The sequence below is a fragment of the Dendrobates tinctorius genome, unplaced genomic scaffold, assembly GCF_039654945.1.
Source record: "Dendrobates tinctorius isolate UK_male_01 unplaced genomic scaffold, ASM3965494v1 ptg000103l, whole genome shotgun sequence".
Taxonomy (NCBI): domain Eukaryota; kingdom Metazoa; phylum Chordata; class Amphibia; order Anura; family Dendrobatidae; genus Dendrobates; species Dendrobates tinctorius.
Genome location: NW_027361771.1, coordinates 1 through 8,102, shown reverse-complemented (window position 1 = coordinate 8,102; position 8,102 = coordinate 1). Strand labels below are relative to the sequence as shown.

The following is an 8,102-nucleotide window of genomic DNA, read 5'->3' as shown; positions in this document are numbered from 1 at the left end:
GACCAGCATAGAGCGAGCTGTGTATGTACTGGCTATTGCCGGTTTAAATGTGCCCATAGCCGCCTCCCATACCCTCTTTAGTGAGGCATCCGCTTTCCGGTCCAGTGGGTCTTTTAGAATCCCTGCGTCTTCCACTGGTAAGGCCGACTGTTTTGAGGCTGAGGCGACTGCCGCGTCAACTTTTGGGACCTTAGACCATGATAACTCCTCCTCGCTGAAGGGGTACTTTCTTTTTGACGCTGAAGGAAGATAACCTCGCTGGTCCTGCTTCTCCCATTCCTTTTTCACCAAGGCCTTTATAGCTGGTATAACGGGAAAAGCTCTCTTCCTATGTTAGCCCTGCAAACAATTTCCTGTGTCGTTTGCGGCTCCTTACCCTCTGTGCATCCCATGGTGTTCCTCACCGATTTAACCAAGTTGTCCATGTTATCTAATGGAAAACATGAACGCCCCTCAATATCAGAGGAAGATGATGATGTGGATGTGTCGGAACTGTCCGAGACTATTGCCTCGTCCTCATCCGTATCTAAGCTTACTGCAGTCAGCTTGTTAGTCTTAGATTTTTTAGGTATGCTGCTAGACTGGGTTAGGGCTTGTAATTCCTCCCTTATTATAGCCCTTATATCTGTGGCTGATGTTGAAGCCTGCTTTGCGGTTTCGTTAATGCATTTTTTGCATAGCCTCTTTGTATAAGAGTCCGGTAGAGGACGTGTACAGAGGGCACATTCCTTATTTTTGGATTTTTCCTTCCTCTAAGCCTATGGGGACATGGCAGAGAGACAAAGATATTTAACAGCTTGATAGGCAGAGTCGTCCACTCACCCAGAGAAGCTGTAGGTACCGGCTCAGGAGGGTTGTTGGCGTGGCTTCTATCCGAGGAGCCTCGACTTGAGTGATCCTTGGCTGTATCACCTGCCTGGGGATGCGTGTCCCGTCTTGGGGAAGACATGCTTGCATGCTCTATCCAAATCCCCATTATCTTCTAATAGCCCCCTTCATTACCGGGTACCTCCCCCCCGGTGAGCCTGCCTGCAGGCGTGGCTAATTATCATGCGACCGGCCTGGATTACAGCCGCCGGCACAGCAAACATTAAATCAGCTTTTTTTTCTCCTGGAGGGGGCAGGGAGTGCTTCTCCATGCCTAGTCTCACACGGCTCTGCGAGACCACGCCTGTGCACTGAGGGACCTCCGGTAACCCGGAAGTTCCTCCTTACCTCCTGTCAGTGCTGCATGTGCGTCCTCCTAGACGCTGAAGCCCAAGGAACGCCGGAGACTACCGCTTCTCCTCGGTTCCGCACTCCCACACGGACCGGGATGGCTTTCCTCCAAAAATCCCAGTGGCGTGTATATTATCAGAAAACCGCCGGTCGGCTCCACCCGGTACCGGTGTTACTTATCGTGCTGCCGCTGACCCAGTCGAGGAGGGAGCCGGATTCCAGCACTCCCCCCGTCGCTGCTTCTGGACCGGAACCCCTGCCATTCGCACAGATACTGCACAGGTGGTTCCCTGGCCCAGGTATGTCTTCTGCAGAAAATCCTGCGGTTCCTATAGGAACAGGAAACCAACTGAGGAGAGGCGGACCACCCTCTTTTATCTCTGTAGGTTTCCTGCTCCTATGGGCGGATCCCTCTTTCCAAGTGGGTAGTGTTGTGGCAAAGAGTAAAAAAGGGGGGTTTGATTTACTATTTATGGCAGGTTTTTATTTTTGGCAGCTGTTGCACACTAAAAGACACTTTATTGTAAAAATAGTTTATGCATCACCACATTTTGAGAGCTATAATTTTTCCATATTTTGACTCAAGTCATGTGAGGTCTTATTTTTTGCAGGACGAGTTGATGTTTTTATTGGTACCATTTTTTGGGTACGTGATTTTTTGATCACTTTTTATTCAGATTTTTGGGATGCAGAATGAAAAACCTGCAGTTCATAAATTTTGGGGTGTGTTTATACTGTTCTGCGTGCAGTAAAATTGATGAAGCAGTTTTATTCTATGGGTCAGTACGAGTACAGGGATACCTCATTTATTTTTTTATGTTTTGGCACTTTTATGCAATGAACAATTTTATATAAATGATTTTTGCATTGCTTTATTCTGCAAGCTATAACTTTATTTTTCACTGATGACACTGTGGCAGCTTGTTTTTTGCTGGACAAGATGACATTTTCAGCGGTACCATGATTATTTATATCTGTCTTTTTGATCGCACGTTATTGCACTTTGTTCAGCAGTATGATAAAGCTTTATTTTTTGCTTCGTTTTTTATTTTTTAAGGGGCTAACTAGTGGAAGTTTTATAGGGTGGGTCATTACAGACAGCAATACCAAATGTGTACTTTTATGGTTTATTTTATTTTCAAAAAATGAATTAGGGAATTTTTTTTGATTTAGCATTTTTATAAATTTTTACACTTTTTAAACTTTATTACAACATCCCAGGGGGGACTTAACCATCATGTGACAGATCAGCGATCTGTCACAGGCAGTGCTGCAGGCTTCCTCGTGCCGGCGCTCTGCAGGATTGAGGAAGCCACCTCCCTGCAGGCCCTTGCTGCCATTTTGGATTCAGGGACCTGCAGGGAAGGAGACCCCTGCAGCAGTGCTGCACATCACACTGCTGTGGGGGTCTCAGGGAAGCACTCAGGGAGCCCCATCCCGATGCTTCCCTAAACCCCTGGTACACTGCGATTGTTTTAATTGCAGTGTGCCAGGGGTTAACGTGTCAGGGGCAGTCTGTGACCACCCGACAGTGCCAGGTGTCAGCTGTGATAATCTGCAGACACCCGGCCACAATCAGCTGTGCTCCCCGTGAGCACAGCTGATTGCGCTAGATGTACTATTCCATCCTTGGGACTTAGGTCCCAGGTCACATGGACGGTATAGTACATCTAATGTAGGAAAGGGATTAAACAGTGGAATGAAGGGGGCAATATTGGAAGTATATGGAGATCTGCTACTTGCTTTTCTGAGAGGTCATCCTATCAAAGCCAGAAGTGGGAGGCTGACTTGGGAGAGACGACAGGTGGGAGTCTATTCTAGAGTATGTAACCAAGATATCTATGAGTGAACCTGGGAGTGTCACAATTGTATGTTATCCACAAGGCGAGAACCCCTGATGTTATTTAGAGCCAGGTTGAAGGCCAACACTGATTGCCCAAGGTGTTTGCAATCTTAGTTGGGCATATTGCATATGCTTTGGCATTGTCCCAGATTGTCCTCCAGTTGGATTGTAGTGTTGAACCTTAATGGAGTGGTGTACAGATGCACAGTCCATGGGAATCCATTGATATATTAGGGTATGTGGAAGAAAAACTGACATGACCAAAATAGTAATTGCAAAATTGTTTATTGCAAGAATTGGATTAAAGAGGAACTGCCATCCAGATGCAAATTCATTGCTCAAATGAGCCAAATAATTCAACTTGAGAAAAGTATTTACACCAAGAAAAAGCTAGAATTTTTCCATAAATTATTTCAGCTGTCATTGGATAGGATTATTTACTGTTATACCAATACGATATTACAGAGAACAACTTCTGGTAAATTGGAATCTGTTTGACATGGTCAACTTCTGGTATGATCTCCATGGGGGGGGTAAAATGAGTATTGACATGCGATTTGTTGTAAGTCTTATGGTTAATACTGATTGAAACACACCAATGACACTGCCATTGGAAACCATGCATGCACATGCCATCACACTGCCTCTGTAAAACATTGAGGATGTGCTGTTACTTTGGATCCTGAGCCATATCATGCCTTCTCTATACTTCTTCCCCATCATTCTGGTAAAGGTTGATTTTAGTTTCATCCATTTAAAGAATGGGCTGTCTTTCTTAGATTTTTTTTTGGTTAAGTATCATCTGTCTTTTAAGCCAATTAATGGTTTGCAGCTTGTGGAGAACCCTCCATTTGCCCTCTTTATGGAGACTTAAGATACTGAAACACCCATTTACTGGTGAGTTTTCTTCACTTGGGTTCATGTTGTGAAGGGGGGGGGGGGGGGGGGGGGGTTCTTCATGAAAAGGATTCTGCACTCATTCACCACTGATCTTCCATGGACATATGGGCTTTTACTGCAGAATGTACAAACATGTTGATTTGGCCACATCTAATATTTCTGTTTTTTCCCCGGACTAATGTGCTTCACTTCCATTGAGATTTCCTTTGGCCACATGTGTTCACAGCAACAGCTTCCAAATGCAAACATCACATCTGCAGAAATGTCAACTGCTGGGAATCTAGAAAGGAATTTTTCAATAGAACATATTATTCACAAGAGTTACAAAATAAATCTACAGATTTGGTTGCTTTTTATTTCCTGACTCCATATCTGCTATACTTTAAAAATCAGCTAACAGATTTTGAAACAATAAGCCTGCAGAAGTGTAATGGTCATAAGTAGTCACCTTGTTCACATGTATTCTTCTGCATTTTTACTGAACCAAAGTGAAAGTCTTGTGCCACTTTTGCCCCCTGCAGATTTGAATCTAAAGGCCACGTTCAGTATTTTACATCAGTATTTGTAAGTGAAAGCCAGGAGCCAGTGATAAATCCAGAAGTGGTGATTTGTTTCTATTCCAGTGCTGTGCAAATTGGGACAAAGCATTTTTTTTTTCTTTTTAATTAAAATCACAAGTTGGTTACCAGTCAGTGATTCAAACCAGTTTTAACTGCTTTGAACAGGTGAGTGTACAACCTTGAGTAACAACGTGTGGTTTGACTGTTTTTTAGTCAGAAAATAACAGCTAGCTGCCCCCTCAGCTTCAGTTGAGCTTGTTTCTGTGAGGAGCAGTTTAGTGTACTTTCTCTCACATGCGAGTAGTTTTGTCTCATTGGAGATGCCAGTTGTGTCTTTACTGGCTTTGTTGCCCTCTGAGAGAAAAAGTACACTAAATCACTCCTCACAGAAACAAGCTCTCAACTGAAGCTGAGGGGGCAGCTAGCTGTTATTTTCTGACTAAAACCAGTCACACCACATTTTGTTACTCAAGGTTGTACACTCACACCTGTTCAAAGCAGTTAAAACTGGTTTGAATCACTGACTGGTAACCAACTTACAATTTTACTTAAAAAAATGCTTTGTCCCAACTAATTTGCACAGCACTGTACTTTTCCTGATTGTTCCACTCCTGGTTTTAGCTTAGATGCTGATAAAACACTGGCCAACTACTGAAAGTTTTAGTGGCCTAAGGCTATGTGCCCACGTTGCGTGTTAAAAACACTGAAAACCGGACTCCTTCCCAGAAATCGTGTCGTTTTTTTCAGCGCGATTTCACCACGATTCTGTTCGCGATTTTCTCAAGCACTTTCGAAGCATTGCTTGGAAAGTGCTTGACAGGTTGGTCACACTCAAACAGTGTTTGACGTGTGACCAGCTTTTTACTATTGAGGCCGCCTATGCAGCCTCAATAGTAAAAGATAAAATGTTAAAAATGATAAAAAAAAAAAATCAGGGTATATTTACCTTCCGACGTCCTGCGCTGCCATCCTGGGCCTCAGCATTCCCAGTAATGCCTTGCGAGACCGGTGATGATGTTGGTCTCGCGTTACTATAGCGATCTCACGAGGCTGCGAGTCACGTGAGACTACATCACAGGACCTTGCCGCAAGGCATTTCTGGGAACGCTTAGGCTGGGAATGCAGCGCATGACGCCAGAAGGTAAATATACCCCGATTTTTTTCACTTTTTTTTACAGGGGTATGGTACCCAGGGCCTGGAGGACAGTCTCCTCTCCTCCACACCGTGGGTACCAACCGCACATGAGACGCTTAACTTCCCGCATGGTGGGCATAGCCACATGCGGGAAGTAAGCGATTCTCATGCATTCCTATAGGTGCGGAATCACAGCAATTCTTTGCGATTCCGCACAAAAGAATGACCATGCCGCGATTTTTCCACGATGTGATTCCGCTGTGGAAAAAAAGCGCAGCATGTGCAGAATGCCATAGGAATGCATGGGGTGCGTTCTGCACACGGTTTTAAATGTTTTTGCGCCGAAAATCGCAGCAAAAAACGCTTAAAAATCGCATCGTGGGCACATAGCCTTAAGGTGTTTTTCTTAAGTCAGCATGTAAATTTCAGTGTTCTCAACCATTCAAATGAATAGTAAAGAAGTGTTTGTATGGGAACACGCCAACAGATTTTTTTCTGCAATAACCAAATGTGTGCACATACCCTTAGACTGAGTGATCTTAGAGACTTTATAATTCAGCCCACAGCAAAGGCTGGTCACCATGCAGGAGTCCACAGTATGGTCTAGAACCACTAACAGCCCTTGGACTCTGCACCACTAGTCATGCTGACACCAGACTGGGTTTAAAAAAAAAAAAAAAAAAAAGTGTACACCAAGAACATGAAAACTAGGTGTTAATGGTGCAAGTTATACAGTACTGCCAGGATCAATGCTAGCCATCAACTGACTTCCATGGTAAAAGCAGAAGTTTGAATGGTCTCAGAAGCTTGACTATGCCAACACTAACTACGCAAGACAAAGTAAGGAAACAGCCAAAAGACAAGTGTACTTATATCAGCTTAAAAAGTATGATGAGGCCTCAGTTATAGAATGTCTTCATGTATAACATGTCAGACAGGGATAACGTAACATCACAGGCTCTCCAAGCTACACAGACCCACAGGCATGCTTACCTGACCTCCATGTACATCTTGTTGCATCTGGAGAATACCGTAGAAGGTAGGAGATACTACAAAATAAAAAACAAGTATAAAATGTAAGATCTCATAACATACTACCACAAGCCTCTAGAAGTAAGGAGATGGGGACAATCAGCAGGAAAGTTCTTCATCAGTTATCGCATCTGACGGCACTTCTATTTCCTGGTCTCATCATGTGCCACCAACCAAGAGGAACAAAGGTCATGTCATTAAGGCTACTTTCACACGTCCGTCGGTGGCATTCCGGCTCCGTGCGGCAAAAAGATGGAGTGCCGGATCCAGCCGTGAATGAGGGACCGGAAGTATATGCGGCGCCTGACACAGCTATGTTGCGGAGTCGCCGGGAAGAAATGGATCCACGAGCCAGAGAACGGGGTATGAAAGAGAGAGAGAGAGAGAGAGAGAGAGAGAACACGGGGTATGAAAGAGAGAGAGAGAGAGAGAGAGAGAGAGAGAGAGAGAGAGAGAGAGAGAGAGAGAGAGAGAGAGAGAGAGAGAGAGAGAGAGAGAGAGAGAAAGAAAGAAAAAGAAAGAAAAGAAAGAAAGAAAGAAAGAGAGAGAGAGAGAACACGGGGTATGAAAGAGAAGAGAGAGAACACGGGGTATGAAAGAGAGAGAGAGAGACACGGGGTATGAAAGAAGAGAGAGAGAACACGGGGTATGAAAGAGAGAGAGAGAGAACACGGGGTATGAAAGAGAGAGAGAGAGAGAGAGAGAGAGAGAACACGGGGTATGAAAGAGAGAGAGAGAGAGAGAGAGAGAAGAGAGAGAGAGAACACGGGTATGAAAGAGAGAGAGAGAGAGAGAGAGAGAGAGAGAGAGAACACGGGGTAGAAAGAGAGAGAGAGAGAGAGAGAGAGAACACGGGGTATGAAAGAGAGAGAGAGAGAACACGGGGTATGAAAGAGAGAGAGAGAGAGAACACGGGGGTATGAAAGAGAGAGAGAGGAGACACGGGGTATGAAAGAGAGAGAGAGAGAAGCACGGGGTATGAAAGAGAGAGAGAGAGAACACGGGGTATGAAAGAGAGAGAGAGAGAACGGGGTATGAAAGAGAGAGAGAGAGAACACGGGGTATGAAAGAGAGAGAGAGAACACGGGGTATGAAAGAGAGAGAGAGAGAACACGGGGTATGAAAGAGAGAGAGAGAGAGAGAGAGAGAACACGGGTATGAAAGAGAGAGAGAAGAGAGAGAGAGAGAGAGAACACGGGGTATGAAAGAGAGAGAGAGAGAGAGAAGAGAGAGAGAGAACACGGGGTATGAAAGAGAGAGAGAGAGAGAGAGAGAGAGAGAGAGAGAGAGAGAACACGGGGTATGAGAGAGAGAGAGAGAGAGAGAGAGAGAGAGAGAGAGAGAGAGAACACGGGGTATGAGAGAGAGAGAGAGAGAGAGAGAGAGAGAGAGAGAGAGAGAGAGAACACGGGGT

General features: G+C 44.8%; 1 long non-coding RNA gene and 1 other non-coding gene across 2 annotated transcripts; both read right to left on the bottom strand.

Annotated features, from left to right (window-relative positions):
- Positions 1–3,329: 3,329 nt before the first annotated feature.
- LOC141099849 (uncharacterized) lies at positions 3,330–7,184 on the bottom strand. The gene is made up of 2 exons (XR_012234548.1): positions 6,650–7,184; positions 3,330–4,241 (listed from the first exon to the last, which is right to left on the bottom strand). It is a non-coding gene; the product is annotated as an uncharacterized lncRNA (long non-coding RNA).
- LOC141100236 (small nucleolar RNA SNORD49) lies at positions 6,786–6,855 on the bottom strand. Its single transcript, XR_012234658.1, has one exon. It is a non-coding gene; the product is annotated as a small nucleolar RNA SNORD49 (small nucleolar RNA).
- Positions 7,185–8,102: the final 918 nt, after the last annotated feature.